Below are 19,603 nucleotides of genomic sequence, written 5' to 3'. Positions count from 1 at the left end.
TGAATGTGATGCGTCAGGTATAGGGAATGGAGGTGTCTTAATGCAAGGAGGATGACCAGTTGCATACTTTAGTGAAAATCTTAGTGGTGCGTCTTTGAATTATCCTATCTACCACTAGGCGTTCTATACATTGGTGAGGGTACTCGAGACATGGCAACACTACTTGAGGCCAAAGGAGTTTGTGATTCATACGGATCATGAATCTTTGAAGCATCTCAAAGGACAACAAAAGCTGAACAAGAGACGTGCCAAGTGGGTGGCGTTTGTGGAGACTTTTCCCTACATTATTGTGGAAAGGCGCAACAGAAGAATAATGATAAATAATTAAATCCATCACAGAAAATGAGAAGTATATTTCTAAAGAATATGATGAGTTGTTTCTCTAGTTTTACATAGCACTATGTCTACTGATTTATACAGAATAATCAGATTTAATTCTAGACACAATACCATAAATATAGGACTAATTATCCTTAATTAGCCTATGTATTAAAGAAACAAATATTCACAGAATATTTCTACACAAACACGATGTTTCCTTCTATTTTCTCCACACTCCCCCTCAAGTTGGAGCAAAGATATCTATCATGCCCAACTTGCTTGTGAAGTCATCGAATTTTGGTCTGAAATGTCCTTTGTCAATGCATCGGCAACCTGCTGTTCGGATGTGACAAATGGCATGCAAATGATTTCATTCTCCAGTTTCTCTTTGATAAAATGTCTATCAACTTCGATGTGCTTAGTACGATCGTGTTGAACTGGATTGTTTTCAATACTAATTGCAGATTTGTTGTCACAAAACAATCTCATGGAAACATCTTCTTCTAGCTTGAGTTCTTTTAGAACCAACTTCAACCATAGTAATTCACATACTCCATTTGTCATAGCTCTTAATTCTGCTTCAGCACTACTTCGAGCCACGAAATTTTGCTTCTTGCTTCTCCAAGTAACAAGATTTCCCCATAAGAAGGTACAATACCCTGAAGTGGATCTTCTATCAGATATTGATCCTGCCCAATCTGCATCTGTAAAGATTTCTATGCTCCTCTGATTGGTTTTCTGAAACAATAAGCCTTTTCCCGGTGAATTATTCAGATATCTCAAAATCTTGTACACTTCCTCCAAATGTTCTTCGTATGGTGAGTGCATGAACTGACTAACCACACTCACAGCAAAGGCAATGTCAGGTCTTGTATGTGAAAGATAAATTAGCTTTCCCACAAGACGCTGGTATCTCATTTTTTCAACAGGAATTCCATTTGATTTTGTACCCAACTTCTGATTTGGATCCATGGGCGTATCACTAGGCCTACATCCACTCATCCCTGTTTTTTCTAGCAAATCCAAAACATATTTTCTCTGTGATACATATATACCCTTCCTTGATCTAGCAACTTCCATGCCCAAGAAATAACGTAGGAAACCCAAGTCCTTTATTTCAAATTTTGATGCAAGGCTTCTCTTTAACCTGTTTATCTCCTCTTCATCACTTCCTGTAAGAATTATATCATCCACATAAACAATTATAATAGCCATTTTACCTTGATTCGTATGCCTTACGAACATTGTATGATCTGATTGTCCCTGAGTATAACCTTGTTTCTTGACTGATTTGGAAAATCTCTCGAACCAGGCTAGTGGTGATTGCTTCAATCCATAAAGAGATTTCTCTAGTTTACTCACTTTCCCATCAAATTGTTTTTCAAATCCTGGTGGAGCATCCATGAACACCTCTTCTTCTAACTCACCATTGAGAAACACATTTTTTACATCCAACTGATTTAGAGGCCAATCTAGATTCACAGCTAAGGACAACAATATTCGTATTGTATTTAATTTTGCAAAAGGAGCAAAAGTATCTTGATAGTCAATTCCATATGTTTGTGTGAATCCCTTAGCCACAAGTCTCGCTTTGTAGCGTTCTAAAGATCCATCTGAATTAAGCTTCACTGTGAACACCCATTTGCATCCCACTGTCTGTTTCCCTTCAGGAAGATTGTCAATTTCCCATGTTTCATTCTTTTTCAGCGCATCCATTTCCTCAAGGATAGCCTTCTTCCATTCCGGAGTTCTTAGAGCTTCCTGTATAGTCTTAGGAACATCCACGCTATGCAACTGTGAGATAAAACTAGAATAAGATTTAGATATCTTATTATAGGATACATGATTAGAAAGAGGATGTTTGGTGCATGCCCTTACACCTTTCCTAAGCACAATAGGAAGGTCCAAGGGCTCTGAGGATTCTAGTTCAACAGAGGGAGGTTTAGGTACATTACCTGTGTCTGAATGGGTTTGAAGGCTAGAATAATCCTCGGCTCATACGTTTGGTTGTGCTGAGCTATGGTATCTTGATTACTTTGAGGTCGTCTTGTGTAGACTTGCCCAAATCTCCCAATATCCTCATCTCCTGTTCTAGTATCCATATTCTGAAGTTGCACCCGATTAGGTGTGTTCATATCCACATTAATCATGAAATCCAAATTCAGAACTTTGATCAAATATTTTGTTGTCTCAAGATCTAGATCAAACGAGTCTTCACATTTATCCTCCATCTGAAGAGGAGTGCTAAAATAACCTTGATTTTCAAAAAACGTGACATCCATTGTTACAAAAAACTTTTTTGTGAGGGGATAAAAACACTTGTACCCCTTTTGTGAGGGAGAATATCCAAAAAAAAAACACATTTTAAAGATCGAGGATCCAGTTTATCACGACTATGATGATGCATATGAATGAATGCTACACAACCAAACACTTTGAGTGGTAAATCAGAATATAAGCGAGACAAAGGAAATGATTTTTTAAAAATGGCTAAGGGTGACTGAAAATTTAGAACACTTAATGGAATTCTGTTAATCAAGTAAGTAGCAGTCAAAATAGCCTCCCCCATAAATATTTAGGTACTCTGGTGGTAAACATAAGAGACCTAGCTACTTCCAAGAGGTTTCTATTTTTCCTTTCTGCTACCCCATTTTGTTGTGGTGTCTGTATGAAAGAGCTATGATGAATTATACCCTTTTGTTGGAAAAAAAGTCCCCAAAATTTGATTAAAATATTTTTTCCCATTATCACTTCTGAAAACTTTAATCTTTTCTTGAAATTGTGTCTCAATCATGGTGTAAAACTTTTGAAAAATTTTCCCAGCTTCTGATTTCTCACACATTATATAGACCCAACTCAAACGTGTATGATCATCTATAAACGAGATAAACCATTTTTTTTCCAAAAATAGTTGGAGTTCTAAAAGGTCCCCATATATCACTATGAATGAGTGAAAAAGGTTTTGATGCATGATATGGTTGAATAGGATAAGATGCAAGATGATGTTTTTGTTGGAAAACGCGGCGATCAGATCAATTAGGATTGATACCCGGTGCAGCGGAAGTTTAAAATTTTTATATGGAACGATTCCATAATGGGTATCAACCTTACGATTAAATTGTGTGTGTAAAAATTAAATAACGATTATAAAATTTTTACCTTTAATCTCGAATCGAGATTTTGGACACCAACAGATTTCTCTGCTCTTGTTGTATATCCCTGGAACTGATGGACGAACTGTTCTTCAATCAGGTCCACGAACGGATATTCAATCCCTCTGATAGATTGCACTAGAAAATCTATCAGAAGTTTCTACGAAGAGATTAACGAATTTGATCCGTTAAACCAGACTGTAATTCAAAATCACAGGCTGGATTTTTCTCGAGCAGACAGGGAAGGGGGCGGCCACTTTTGTTAGAAAATACTTAGGTTTTCGAAAATTGTGACCTGTTGTGTGTAATTTCTGTACTGCAATAACTTATTAATAATATAGGCCACTAACAGCTTAGGGCCCATTAGTCATAAGTTCAAGCCCGACAAGCAAAGCCCGCATGTTCAGAAATTAATATAAAATTCATCGTGACTCCGATTGATAAACCGATTTCACCAATGTGCACAGAAACCATTTCTGCACCTTTTAAAGTCAAGATAAATTTTTCTGAATCCGAATTCAGTGATTTCCAAAAATGGCCATCCCTATGTCATTTTAGGAAATCTTACTCCTCTACTCTTAAATAAGAAGTCCAACTTCTTCGTTCATTAAATTTAACTCTTTAAATTTAACTATCTCAACGGGGATTAAAAATCCATTACTCTGTGTGACCCTCAATGGTTCAGGGATACAGCTAGCTGTGGGCTCACAACTCCTTGTGACTCGGAACAACAATTTCCGACTTGCCCATCGAATCATGGTAAGAGCGTCTAGCAACATCGCCCCATGATTCCCTAGGTAACACTGATAGTGCCTACAAGAACCAATAGATTTTGGTTAGCGTACAGTACGGTCCCTTCATCCATATATCCCGATCGAATCAACAACCATTGGTATATCGAGAGTCGCTCGAGATTCGATAACTATGCAATACATCTTGAAGATCAAATAGTGACATCGCATGTGTTACTAAGAAACCATTTCTTAAACCACATCATGTACTCTGGCCAGAGATTCGTCACACTAATATCTCCTCAGATCGCATAGGATATCCACACTCGTAAGTATGTGGTGAATCCTTGACAACAAAGCATCGACTCCTATATGTGTTGTAACTGTACCCAATCCCGACACCTGATGACCCCAATAGAGTCGGTAAACGAGTCAAAGCACAGTACTAGCATATAGAGTCTCAATGATGTTTCAAGTAGTAAGTACTAATGGTGTACAACCAAAACCGCGGACTATATCCACTCGATAAGTGATAACCACTTGGAAAGTCCGGATAGGGTAGTTCGATCATTCATCATATGAATATCCATTTGCATGCTTCGAACATCTCTATGTTCCTTACCAATGAAACGTGGTACTCCGCATCGCAAATGCTAGTCTCAAACTAGAGCGATCCTTATCCTTATTATCGGATGGCTCAATCGACTAGGAACAGTTTAGAATATACAGTGACTATAAGATGTGTTTCATGATAGACATCTCCATGTTCTACCACATCTTACATACACTATAGTATATTCAAGGTCTTTATCAAAACAACAATAGTATATCACAATATAACAATATGAAGAAAGATAAAGTCATTGCCATTAATAAAAGTGTAAATAATATTAAACAAAAGATTGTTTATACAAAGAGTCATCAAAGCCCTTAGCCACAAGTTGGATCACCGGGCACCCACTCTTTCAATCTCCCACTTGCCCTAAAGCCAACTAGTCATACTACGTAGACCCATTGCTTCGCGATGTTTGTCAAATAATGGTCCTGGCAAGGGCTTAGTAAGTGGATCAGCGATATTGTCTGCAGAGGCCACTCTTTTGACAGTGATGTCTCCTCTTTCCACAATCTCCCGGATGATGTGGTATTTCCTCAGTACGTGTTTGGATCTTTGATGAGACCTTGGTTCCTTTGCCTGAGCAATGGCACCCGTGTTGTCACAGTACACCGGGACTGGACCAACAACTTCAGGAATGACGCCCAACTCTTGGACGAAATTCCTCATCCAAACGGCCTCTTTAGCAGCAGCTGATGCTGCAATGTATTCTGCTTCAGTGGTGGAATCCGCTGTGGTGTCCTGCTTGGAACTCTTCCAAGAGACAGCACCGCCATTGAGCATGAACACAAATCCAGAGGTTGACTTCGAGTCATCCACGTCACTTTGGAAGCTAGAGTCGGTATAGCCTTCCAATTTCAGTTCTCTTCCTCCATATACCATGAACATATTCTTAGTCCTTCGTAAGTACTTAAGAATGTCCTTCACGGCTTTCCAATGCATTTGACCGGGATTAGCTTGATATCTGCTCGTGACACTCAGAGCAAATGCTACATCCGGTCTGGTAGATATCATCCCATACATGATACTACCTATGGCTGACGCATATGGTACATGTGTCATTTTCTCTATCTCTTCATCAGTCTTGGGACACATAGACTTGGATAGAGAAACTCCATGACACATGGGTAGATGTCCTCTCTTGGACCCATCCATTGAAAACCGTTTCAATATGGTGTCGATGTAGGTTGATTGAGTGAGTCCTATCATTCTCTTAGATCTATCTCTATAGATCTGTATCCCAAGAATATAGGATGCCTTACCCAAATCCTTCATCGAGAATCTACCTGATAACCATATCTTTGTTGACTGCAACATCCCTACATCATTCCCAATGAGTAAGATGTCATCAACATAAAGTACTAAGAATGTCACAGCATCCTTAACTACTTTCTTGTACACGCATGGTTCCTCCGGATTCTTGATGAAACCAAAATCTTTTATTGTTTCATCAAATTTTTGGTTCCAACTTCTTGATGCTTGTTTTAGACCATAAATTGATCTCTGAAGCTTGCATACCTTATGCTCGCTTCCCATGGATGTGTACCCCTCAGGCTGCTTCATATAGATTTCTTCCTTAATGTCTCCATTAAGAAACGCAGTCTTCACATCCATTTGCCATATCTCATAGTCATACCATGCAGCTATGGCAATAAGGATTCTTATGGACTTGAACATTGCAACTGGTGAAAAGGTTTCATCATAGTCAACTCCTTGTCTTTGAGTATAACCTTTTGCCACCAATCGCGCCTTGTAGGTCAATACCTTACCATCAGGCCCAAGCTTTCTCTTGTAGATCCATTTACACCTTATTAGAACAATTCCATCGGGAGGATCTACTAAAGACCAAACTTGGTTTGTATGCATCGAATCTATTTCCGACTGCATAGCTTCAAGCCATAAATTTGAATCCGCATCAGAAATTGCTTCCTTGAAGTTTCTTGGATCACATCCAACATCGGTTTCATCTTGATCCCCTTCAAGAAGAAGACCATATCGAATAGGAGGTCTAGAAGTCCTCTCGGATCTTCTAGGTATAGGCGTGTCCAGCAATGGTTCCTGAGGTGTGGGATCGTTATTTTGTATTTCGGGTTCTTCTCGAATTTCTTCGAGTTCCATCATCTCGCCTTTCTTATCCAATAAGAACTCCTTCTCCAAGAAGGTGGCATTCCTTGAAACAAATACCTTTGTTTCAGCAGGATAATAGAAATAATATCCGATTGAATTCTTCGGATACCCTACAAAAGATCGACTATCCAACTTATCTCCCACTGTCCGCTTCACGTAAGCAGGACATCCCCAAATCCTCAAGTACGAATACTTAGGAGCTTTGCCATTCCATAACTCGTATGGTGTTTTGTCCACTGCTTTAGTGTGGACGTTGTTCAACAACAATACCGCCGTTTCAAGCGCATAGCCCCAAAACGAAGGTGGAAGCTCAGTGAAGCTCATCATGGACCGAACCATGTCCAACAAAGTTTGATTACGACGCTCCGATACACCATTAAGCTGTGGTGTCATAGGAGGAGTCCACTGAGAGAGAATCCCATTCTCTTTTAGATAGTCCAAAAACTCGATACTTAAGTATTCTCCACCTCGATCCGATCGAAGTGCTTTAATACTTTTACCTAGCTTGTTTTCTACTTCAGCCTTGAATTCTTTGAACTTTTCAAATGCTTCAGACTTATATTTCATTAAATATAAATACCCATACCTTGAATAATCATCAGTAAAGGTAATGAAGTAGGTGTGGCCATATTGAGTACCAACTCTAAATGGACCACAAACATCTGTATGGATCAAATCCAACAGATTTTGACTACGCTCAGGTTTCCCCTTAAAAGGAGATTTAGTCATTTTTCCTTTCAGGCAGGATTCACAAGTAGGTAGAGAGTTAATATCAGACATATCAAACATGCCCTCTCCCACTAGCTTGTTCATCCTCCTTGAGGAAATATGACCTAGCCTAGCGTGCCAAAGGTTTGCCGGGTTTTGGCTATCGATTTTCCTTTTGTTTGTTGTTGCCGGTTTATCAACATAATTTATTGGAACGTCTTTTAGTTTTAAGTTGTATAGATCGTTTTCAAGTTGTCCATTTCCAATCAAACATTCATTCTTGTAAATATTGCAAATCCCATTCACAAAATTGCAAGAATAACCATCTCTATCAAGCATAGAAACAGAAATAATGTTTTTAATCAAATCCGGAACAAATAAAACATCTCTTAAAAGTAACTTAAAACCGTTCTGCAAAATTAAATAAACATCTCCCACGGCTTTTGCTTCAACTCTGGAACCATTTCCGAGCCTCAGCTGGGTCTCACCCATTCTAAGCCTGCGACTTCTTGTCATCACCTGCAAATCATTGCAAATGTGAGATCCACATCCGGTATCCAATACCCAAGAAGTAGTATTAAGTGAAACATTTATTTCAATATAGAACATACCCTTCGCAGTTCGCAACTGCTCTAGATATTCCTTGCAGTTACGCTTCCAATGACCGGGCTTCTTGCAGTAATGGCAAACATCCTTGGATTTTTCCATGTTTGAAGCCTTTGTCTTGTACTTCTTCTCGGGTTCGATTTTCTTGGGTGGGGCAGAACGTTTCTTGCCCTTTGTACTTGGCCCCTTCTTAGCAGAAGAAGAGGAGCCCACCAAGAAAGCCGGTTTATCCTTCTTTAATGTGGATTCATATGTCACAAGCATATTGACCATCTCTTCAAGGGAGGCCTCTATCTTGTTCATATTGAAATTCACCACAAATCCGTCAAACGAAGAAGGAAGAGACAGAAGTAGTAAGTTCACGTTGAGTTCATGCTCCAACACCAAATCAAGGGTTACCAACTTCTGTATGAGCCAAATCACTCGTACCCCATGATCACGGACCGAAGTCCCTTCACGCATGCGACACGTCATTAGCTCCTTTACAGTAGAGAACCTTTCAGCCCTCGATTGAGCCCCAAAAAGTTCCTTGAGTTGAACGTGAATGTCAGCAGCATTCACGGTGTCCTCAAATCGCCTCTGGAGTTCATCAGACATCGAGGCTTGCATATAGCATTTGGTCTTGATATCATGGTCCCACCATGTATCAAGTTTGGCTAACTCCTCCGGACTTACGTCAGCTGGTGCTTCCTTCGGAGGAGATTTTTCTAACACGTAGAGCATCTTCTCCGAAGTCAAGACAATCTTCAACTTACGGAACCATTCCGTATAGTTTGCGCCAGTCAACTTATTTTGTTCGAGGATCGAGAATAGTGGATTACGCGAATTCATCTTATGAAATACTGAAAAGAAACAGACAAATATCAGTGATTGTTTAAGCAATTTACTAAGACATAAAATAGGCGATATTTATTTTATGAATCTCACTCCCACTATTTTAACGATTTCACTACCCTCTAGTGAAAACGGGAAACTGTTTTCCTTAGTGAGAACATGGAGTCCAATTGACAAACTTATGGTCCCGAATAATATCAGCCAACCATAATTTTCAAAAGGTAGAGCCCAATTGCTTCCAAAGCAACCTCCACGTTTTTACCTCATGTCCAATAAGGGCCCAATAATATGACGCCGATTATTGTGACATGTCAAGATGACCCATCAATATTAAGTTGTGATGGACGGTCGCCATGTGGATCCCCCAATAATATGAGCCGATCCCATGGGAGTTCCACCCAACTTACAACATGTGTCGATCCAATGTACAGCTTTTCGACAAACGGGCCCCCCCAATAATATGAGCCGGACCTTATCCGCGGGTAGCATCTCATACATTGATCGTTGATGGAAGGTAGGAACATTTAAACAAATTTAAATTTCCTTTATTTATCTTGATATCAATTTTAAATCATATTTAAAATGAGGGATTTTTAATTATAAAAATTTGTCTCATCATTTTTAAAATTTTGTATGCTTGTCGGATTCACACAATTTTGTCTAAAACATGCATACAACTATAATATCACATATTATATAGGATGATCGATTCCATTTCTAATCGACCCGTGGTTGCCAATCACGAGTCTTAGTCCAATCCTAGGTAATATGCAGTATGCAATGCAATCCTATTACATTTGCTTCCAATTTACATTTTTTCTGTCTTTATTGTCTGCTGGGCCCACCTCCATCTTCAAATCTTGATCTCCCACTAAATCTAATGTATTTATAATAAATAACAATGACAAGTAGGAGATACATTTTAAGGGGTGGGAACGGGCCATAAACCAAGCCCACTTTTATTACATATGACATTCATATTGGGCCATAAACCAGGCCCATTAATAAAACCAATAACAATAAAACAAATGTAAATTCCTAACATACACCTACAAAATTGGTCATGGCAATCGATCATCCTTATCCAATAACATTTAATTCAAAATTAATTTATTGGATAACATGTAATGGCAATTTAAATTTAAAATGATAAAATCATATTTCATACATAAAATCTTATTTTATATACAAAATCATATTTTATCTTTTTATCAAATAAAATCATATTTTATCTATAAAATCCAATTTTATACATAAAATCATATTTTACTCAATATATCCATAAGATCATATCTTATCATCAATTGTACCAAAAATAATTAATTTCAAAATTCAATTTAACGGATAAAATATTTAAATTTTCCAAAAATTCAAATTTATCCAAAAATCAATTTTAAAATTTTTGGACTCGAACAATTCGATCCGATGCCTCGTGGACCAATCAAAACAATTTTCGATCGGACCAAAAATAGAATTTTAACATATTAAAATTTAATTTAAAAATTAAAAAAATAATTTTTCCCGCGGGCCGCCCGGGACATTCCCGGGCTGCCCGCGCCCCGTAGGGCTCGGGCCGGGCAGCCCGGGGCAGCGCCCAGCGCTGCCCTGGGCGCTGCGCCGGGCAGCGCCATGCGCCGCCCTGTGCAGCGCCCAGCGCTGCGCAGGGCAGTGCCGTGCGCTGCCCGGGGCAGCGACGATCGCTGCCCCTGCCCCGGGTAGCGATCCAATCGCTGCCCGGGTTTTTTCCCGAAAAAAAATAAATTTTATTTTTAAATATTTATTTTGTTTCAAAAACCGAGGCTTAAAAATTTTTGTACAATTGATTAATTTAATCGCTTGATCTGAGCAACCTGGCTTTGATACCACTGTTGGAAAACGCGGCGATCAGATCAATTAGGATTGATACCCGGTGCAGCGGAAGTTTAAAATTTTTATATGGAACGATTCCATAATGGGTATCAACCTTACGATTAAATTGTGTGTGTAAAAATTAAATAACGATTATAAAATTTTTACCTTTAATCTCGAATCGAGATTTTGGACACCAACAGATTTCTCTGCTCTTGTTGTATATCCCTGGAACTGATGGACGAACTGTTCTTCAATCAGGTCCACGAACGGATATTCAATCCCTCTGATAGATTGCACTAGAAAATCTATCAGAAGTTTCTACGAAGAGATTAACGAATTTGATCCGTTAAACCAGACTGTAATTCAAAATCACAGGCTGGATTTTTCTCGAGCAGACAGGGAAGGGGGCGGCCACTTTTGTTAGAAAATACTTAGGTTTTCGAAAATTGTGACCTGTTGTGTGTAATTTCTGTACTGCAATAACTTATTTATAATGTAGGCCACTAACAGCTTAGGGCCCATTAGTCATAAGTTCAAGCCCGACAAGCAAAGCCCGCATGTTCAGAAATTAATATAAAATTCATCGTGACTCCGATTGATAAACCGATTTTACCAATGTGCACAGAAACCATTTCTGCACCTTTTAAAGTCAAGATAAATTTTTCTGAATCCGAATTCAGTGATTTCCAAAAATGGCCATCCCTATGTCATTTTAGGAAATCTTACTCCTCTACTCTTAAATAAGAAGTCCAACTTCTTCGTTCATTAAATTTAACTCTTTAAATTTAACTATCTCAACGGGGATTAAAAATCCATTACACTGTGTGACCCTCAATGGTTCAGGGATACAGCTAGCCGTGGGCTCACAACTCCTTGTGACTCGGAACAACAATTTCCGACTTGCCCATCGAATCATGGTAAGAGCGTCTAGCAACATCGCCCCATGATTCCCTAGGTATCACTGATAGTGCCTACAAGAACCAATAGATTTTGGTTAGCGTATAGTACGGTCCCTTCATCCATAAATCCCGATCGAATCAACAACCATTGGTATATCGAGAGTCGCTCGAGATTCGATAACTATGCAATACATCTTGAAGATCAAATAGTGACATCGCATGTGCTACTAAGAAACCATTTCTTAAATCACATCATGTACTCTGGCCAGAGATTCGTCACACTAATATCTCCTCAGATCGCATAGGATATCCACACTCGCAAGCATGTGGTGAATCCTTGACAACAAAGCATTGACTCCTATATGTGTTGTAACTGTACCCAATCCCGACACCTGATGACCCCAATAGAGTCGGTAAACGAGTCAAAGCACAGTACTAGCATATAGAGTCTCAATGATGTTTCAAGTAGTAAGGACTAATGGTGTACAACCAAAACCGCGGACTATATCCACTCGATAAGTGATAACCACTTGGAAAGTCCGGATAGGGTAGTTCGATCATTCATCATATGAATATCCATTTGCATGCTTCGAACATCTCTATGTTCCTTACCAATGAAACGTGGTACTCTGCATCGCAAATGCTAGTCTCAAACTCGAGCGATCCTTATCCTTATTATCGGACGGCTCAATCGACTAGGAACAGTTTAGAATATACAGTGACTATAAGATATGTTTCATGATAGACATCTCCATGTTCTACCACATCTTACATACACTATAGTATGTTCAAGGTCTTTATCAAAACAACAATAGTATATCACAATATAACAATATGAAAAAAGATAAAGTCATTGCCATTAATAAAAGTGTAAATAATATTAAACAAAAGATTGTTTATACAAAGAGTCATCAAAGCCCTTAGCCACAAGTTGGCTCACCGGGCACCCACTCTTTCATTTTTGCAAATTGACAAATATCACATTGAAAATCAGAATGATTTTTATTTTTAAACAATGCTGGAAACAAGTGCTTTAAGTATTGAAAATTAGGATGTCCTAATCTATGGTGCCACATCATAACATCACCGATACTAGAATTGGAGTTGGATATGATACTGGAATGTTGAGTTTGTCCACCCAAGTTGTTGTCGTCCTCAAAGTAGTAGAGACCTCCATTTTCTCTAGCACTACCAATCGTCTTCCCCGAGGCCAGATCCTGAAATTCACAAGAGTTTGAAGAAAACTTGGCACAACATTTCAAATCACGGGTTAGTTTGCTAATGGACAAAAGATTACACGAAAAAGTGGGAACGTGTAAGACATTATGAAATGTCAAAGTTTTAGAAATATAAATGGACCCTTTACCAGCAATTGCTGATAAAGAACCATCAACTATTTTTATTTTTTGTTCTCCTGCACAAGGGAAATAGGAAGAGATCATTTTGGATGATCCAGTCATGTGGACAGTAGCACCAGAATCAATAATCCAAGGGTACGAGAACAAAGTAAACACATTAAGGACAACAGGATGTAAATAATTACTTTGTGTGGATTGAATTAATTTATACAGTGGATCTAATGGCTCCTTACTGAAAGTTGGTGCCCCCGAGAAAAATTCCGTGCTATTTTGTTTTCCTTGTCCAGCTTGATAAGCTTTCGAACCACCACATGGCTTCTCTTTATAAATTTCCAGAATTTCTCCTTTCAAATAACTACATCCTCTGCCATCAATTGCTATTTGACTCGACTAGGCCCACTCAAAAAAATTTTTACCATTCAATCTGAGAATGGTTGACTGAGTTGAGCAGTTTTGTAGCACATGCGGATAGACTGCATGTATCTGAAATCATGACTCCTTTGGAAACAGATTTTTTGGATTTCTGTTTGGGCTGCTAATTCCAGGGCCCAAAGTTAAAGTGAAGTAAAAGAGGCCCAAAAAGAGAGAGCGATCAATTTAATCTATAAGGGCAGGGACTTCCAAAACCCTAAGGACTGAGAGCTGCATCTTCATCGTCTGGGTTACCGCTTGTTTATTTGCTATTCACGTTAGAGCTGTTAATTTCAAACTCTACGGAACGATCATTACTGGGTAATCAAAGTCCAGGCTCTGATACCATGTAGAAAGGCACATCAGAAGAATAAGAATAAAGAATTAAATCCATCACAGAAAATGAGAAGTATATTTCTAAAGAATATGATGAGTTTTTTCTCTAGTTTTACATAGCACTATGTCTACTGATTTATACAGAATAATCAGATTTAATTCTAGGCACAATACCATAAATATAGGACTAATTATCCTTAATTAGCCTATGTACTAAAGAAACAAATATTCACAGAATATCTCTACACAAACACTATATTTCCTTCTATTTTCTCCACAATTATCAAATACAAGCAATGGAAGAAAAACGTGGTAGCGTATGCACTATCACGAAGGTGCGCGCTTTTATCTACTCTAGATTCTAAGTTTTTTGGGATTTGAGTATGTGAATGAATTGTATGCCAATGATTATGCGTCATGTTTGCATGGTCCAAAGGATAAATTTTTCATGCATTATGGATATTTGTTTAAGGAAGATAAGTTGTGTGTTCCTAAGTCCTCGAATCGTGAATTACTTGTAAGGGAATCACATGGGGGGAGGTTTGATGGTACATTTTGGCGTGGCTAAAACTTATGAGACCTTGCATGAACATTTTTATTGGCCACGTATGAAACATGATGTTGAAAATATTTGTGAGATATGTGTGACTTATAAAAAGACTAAGTCTAAGGCACAACCACATGGATTGTATACTCCACTTTCCGTTCCTAGTGAACCCTGAGTAGACATTTCTATTGATCTTTTTTTAGGACTACCGAGGTCTAAGAAGGGGAGTGACTCTATCTTTGTTGTGGTTGATCGATTTTCTAAGATGGATCATTTCATTGCGTGTCATAAATCTGATGATGCTTCTCATGTTGCAGATTTATTCTTTAATAAAATTGTTAGATTGCATGACATGCCTAGGAGTATTGCGTCTGATAGAAATACTTGTTTCTTGAGTTACTTTTGAAAAAAATTATGATGCAAACTTGATACTAAACTACTGTTTTCGACTATATGTCATTCTCAAACGGATGGTTAAACCGAAGTTGTTAATAGGACGTTAAAAGCTATGTTGTGTGCTATAATAAAAAAGAATTTGAAAAGTTGGGAAGAATATTTGCTTTTCATTGAATTTCCATTAATCGTAGTGTTCATTCTACTACAAATTTTTCACCTTTTGAAATTGTGTATGGCTTTAATCATTTAACTCCATTAGATTTGATGTATTTGCCTATGAGTGAAAGGGTTAACATGGATGGAAAGAAAATGTAGTAACCCGCATCTCAATTTAAGTAATTACATGATTAATCAAAACTAAAAAGATAAGTAAGAGAACGGAGCTTTCGTTGGCGAACGTACGCAACGATGGAGGGGCATAACGGACGCAACGTTCCTCGAACGGACGCAACGAACCTTGAGATACAAGCAGACATGAGGTGGCTGGATGACTAAGCTACGAGTTTTGACAAGTGTCAGACATGCAGGAACGGACGCAACGAACCCGAACGGACGCAGCGTTCGTGTCCGGAAATTTTGGCTATAAATAGGGGTCTCCGGAGTTCATTTTGAAATACGAATTCCGAGTTTCCTTCTTCAATTTTATAGTGCGAGTTATACACTTGATGGCCCTATCGGTAATAGTGAGATTCTGGAATAACAAAGAAGTTGTTATAGACATCCAGAGTCAGTGACATCAAAGGGTTTTCTACGGATGAAGGTATGGTCCGGGAATCTATTTAAATTTTAGGAGTACTTATTAGCTTAGTTAAGGTTTATAAAACTTGTGTAGTGATACGGTGAATGATTGAGCTTTTCTTGCACTATGAATCTCAGAAAATAAATGTATCTCGCAAGCTCGAAATAATCGCAAGTGCACGATGCAAATTATATTATAATATGTGAATATGAGTATCGTCCACAGGGACTAGTGCACAATTTCTACCTAAATACTAATCCTTACTTCACTTTTACGAAAAGTAAAATTTGTTTTTGTTAATTACTTAATGACAAGAGAATAAATAAACTCAAAAATAAATAAAAAACAAGGATTGAATCAATCTTAGTAAATTAAATTCAAATGATGAAGAGAATGTTGAGATTGTCGGTTCACCTTCCCCTAATCGACTCTGAAAATTGCTTCCAACAACCAATTCACGTTTTTGAGAAGATTCCCTAATTCATTAACATACTCTTTCAAGTTATGCTAAACTAATTTGAAGCTATGAAATAATCAAATGTCTTCAATTATTTATCATAGATGATTGCATTCACGACTCGTTGAATCCCTTAGCTTTCGACCTACTGGACTATCACTATCAACATGTACCCAATCTCATATGTCTATGTAAATTGTAGATCCATGAATCATGCTATTTGTTCCTATCATGAAATTTTCTTTCGAAATAAAACACGATATAAAAATATTGAGAGAGTTAGCTACGCTCCAACAATGCAAAACAAATCAATAGCATAATTAAGCATTCATTGGAAGTCAAAAACCAATATTCATGAGTCGACAACCGGGGTCGGATCCCCAAAATATCAACACAAGAGGTTTAGCTACACATAGAACTCATAACTAACATCAAAGTGTTTTCTTCAAAACAAAAATCAAAGAAAAGAATTTTTGAAGAAGAAGAAAAATTGCTTCACGATCGTTCTTCACTCTTCTGCTCCGTCTCTCTGGTTCGTGATATTCCAGCCGCCAAGAGATGTGCCAAAAGATCCCACTAAATCTAAAAATCGATCCTTATTTATCTCCAAGAGTCCTTGCTTTGCAACTTTCCTTTTTTTAATCAACGACCTGCGCCATGGCCTAATAGATGTCACGCTATGGCGCGAAAAGTTATGTCTCGATTCTCAACTTTTTACCAGTTCACGCTATGGCGCAGGAAACATCACGCCATAGTGTGAAAAGTTCTGTTTTCCCTTCCTCATAATCCTCGGTTTACGCCATGGCGCTGGAAATGGCAAGCTATGGCGTGAAAATCTCTGCCTCCATCTTCTGAAATAACTCATTTCATGCCATGGCGTAAGAATGTCACGCCATAGCGTGAAAATTTCTGCCTCAAGCTTTTAACATAGCACTTTCCGAGCTCCGTTTTCCGTCTTTTTCCTACAAAACATCTTAAACGCACGAGTACATACTATAAAGCTTATAAACTCGAATTTTAGACGAAAACACGGAAAAATCACAAATAACATGCTCAATGGAACCCAAAATAATCTAACTTAGCATGAATTTTTGGGTTCTATCAAACCCCTCATACTAACCTTTTGCTCGCCCCGAGCAAAATAGGTTAAAGCCAAAACACAAACTTGCAGTTCATAAATACATATTTTTTCCGAAAAGCCTCAAAGAGTGACAGCGAACATTTTCTTCTTTCTTTTTAACTTAAACTCAAACAAAGCATCCCTACAAAGTTTTCACATTACACCCTTGAGAGAGAGTTGGACGTGCGTGTGTGATATTGATCCTAATGTCATGTATTTCGTACAAATCCAGTTGCCCCAGATGGCTAAAGTGACATGTCAACACAAATATAATTTCTACACGCATCTCTTCAACCATCACTGACTGAACACAAGTGATTATTTGGCTTGGGGTATGGGATATAAAAGATTGGAAGAATATGCACAATGAAGGGAGTACATCATTCATTATTTAACACAGTCAGATTTTTCATCCGATATCCTCGGATTCAATTCCGAATTCATTAATTTCATAGGCCGCCCCTCACCTTACTTTCTCCATCCTCTGTTTCTCTTTGCAAGAAACCATCACTGTACTCCCTCGGATATAGATTTGGTTCGGGACAAGAGTAAAAGATAAAATAGCCAAAGACATTTGTCAAATGGAGTTTAATGATTATGCAAGGTACACTCCATTATTTTTCAATTAAGCTGGCCAAGAAACTCAAGGATGGCTCTTTTTTTATTTTTTTTTCTTTTTCATGAAAGACTCAGGAGTTTCAACGGATTCAACACATTTATTTGGCAATATCAGTCAGCTAAGTTCCGAAAATGCATGCTTGATTTCTGCAAGTATCTAATGTCACAAGAGCTTCTCCAGTTTAACAGTTCATCACACTCCACACACTTCATTATTCACAACAATTCGTGCAAAAGGAGGTACACTATCTACTCGTGGGTTTCATGATTCAAAAATTCAAGGATGCTAGTCTGTGAATTACCAACACTTTCAAAATAAATTCGCATCAACCCAACATCATCATTGTCTTCTCTTTTTTCAACTAAAACACAAAACAAACTAAGCAACAGAAACAACTAAACAAAATGAACTAAGCGCAGAAAAATAAACAACAAAAACAACTAACACAAAACGCACGAGTCCCCCTCATACTAAGACTCTGCAGTGTCCTCACTGCGACCAAACTAAAACACAAGAACGAGAAACAATAAAATAAAAACAGAAGGAAAATAAAAGCAAAACTCCCCTGGTGGTGGATCAATCCTCCTCCTCTTCTTCGTGTTCTAGTGGTGGGACGCCTTCTTCCTCAGTGTGTGGTGCTCCCAAGGCATATGGGTGAGCAAATGGCGGTGGGTACGGTGGTGGATACGGGTACCGTGAAGCATCAAAACCAAAGTGTGTGACAATGTCACGCGTCATAGACTCAGTGGATATCATATACTGGGCATTAACCCGATCATATTCATTCCGATATGCCTGATATGCATCCTGACGCGCAATCCATGCACAAATATCATCGACCTTCTCATTGGTCGTCTTCTTCTTCGGAGGTTGAGGTGGCGCGGAACAGGAGCTCGCTCCAGTTCTAAGCTTGGTTCGATTGTCCTTCATCCCCTCATATATCTTCTCGTCGATGGCCTGTAGCGGTTGGATCCATTCATCATCCACACCCGTGTCAACACTGGCCAAAGCGCACAACTCTGTAATGATAGTCGGGAAAAATAGCTTTGATTTTGGGTTGTTGGCGCATTGTAGAATTTGGCTTGAGATAATGCGGCCAACATTGATTGGAATTCCCTTCATAATTGCGAACAACAGAACTGCCCGGTCCATATGAACTTCACTAACATGGGACATGGGCATCAACCGGCGAACCAAAAAAACATACCACAATGATGGCTTAATCTTAAGATACATGGCCTTAAAATTCAAAAATTTGACGGGGTCACTCCACATTACCCCATCATGAGATAAATCCCGCATGATCGCCATATAGTCCGATTCCGCACAAAGTGCATCGTAAGCAGTCGTATCAACTGAGGGCAATCCAAACAACTCGTTAATCTTTGCCTCTCCATAATTCACCCACTTTCCTCTCACAAACACTGTATGTTCCTTGCCCTCTTTAGCATTGGCATAGAATTCCCGGACCAATGGAATAACTCCCGCTTTCGGTTGAGCACAAAACAAGTTCCAGTTCCTATCTTCTATGATATCATGAATATAACACCCTATCCCAGAATTTGTAGACAAGTGAAAGCCCCTCTCGAGCCATAGAGTATGATTAATCTTAGAATGATCATACCGGTTCTTGGCCTCTTGGGAAACAAACTTACCCGCGATAACTGATGAAGAAGATGATGAAGAACCCACAACCCTATATCTTTTTGGTCCCATGAAGAAATTGAAGCTTGGAGTCTCAAAATTTGATCTTCCGCACCGTCCTAGACTTCTAGGAG

Source organism: Henckelia pumila, chromosome 2 (assembly GCF_033568475.1).
Source record: "Henckelia pumila isolate YLH828 chromosome 2, ASM3356847v2, whole genome shotgun sequence".
Lineage (NCBI taxonomy): Eukaryota > Viridiplantae > Streptophyta > Magnoliopsida > Lamiales > Gesneriaceae > Henckelia > Henckelia pumila.
This window is presented reverse-complemented; position numbering follows the sequence as displayed.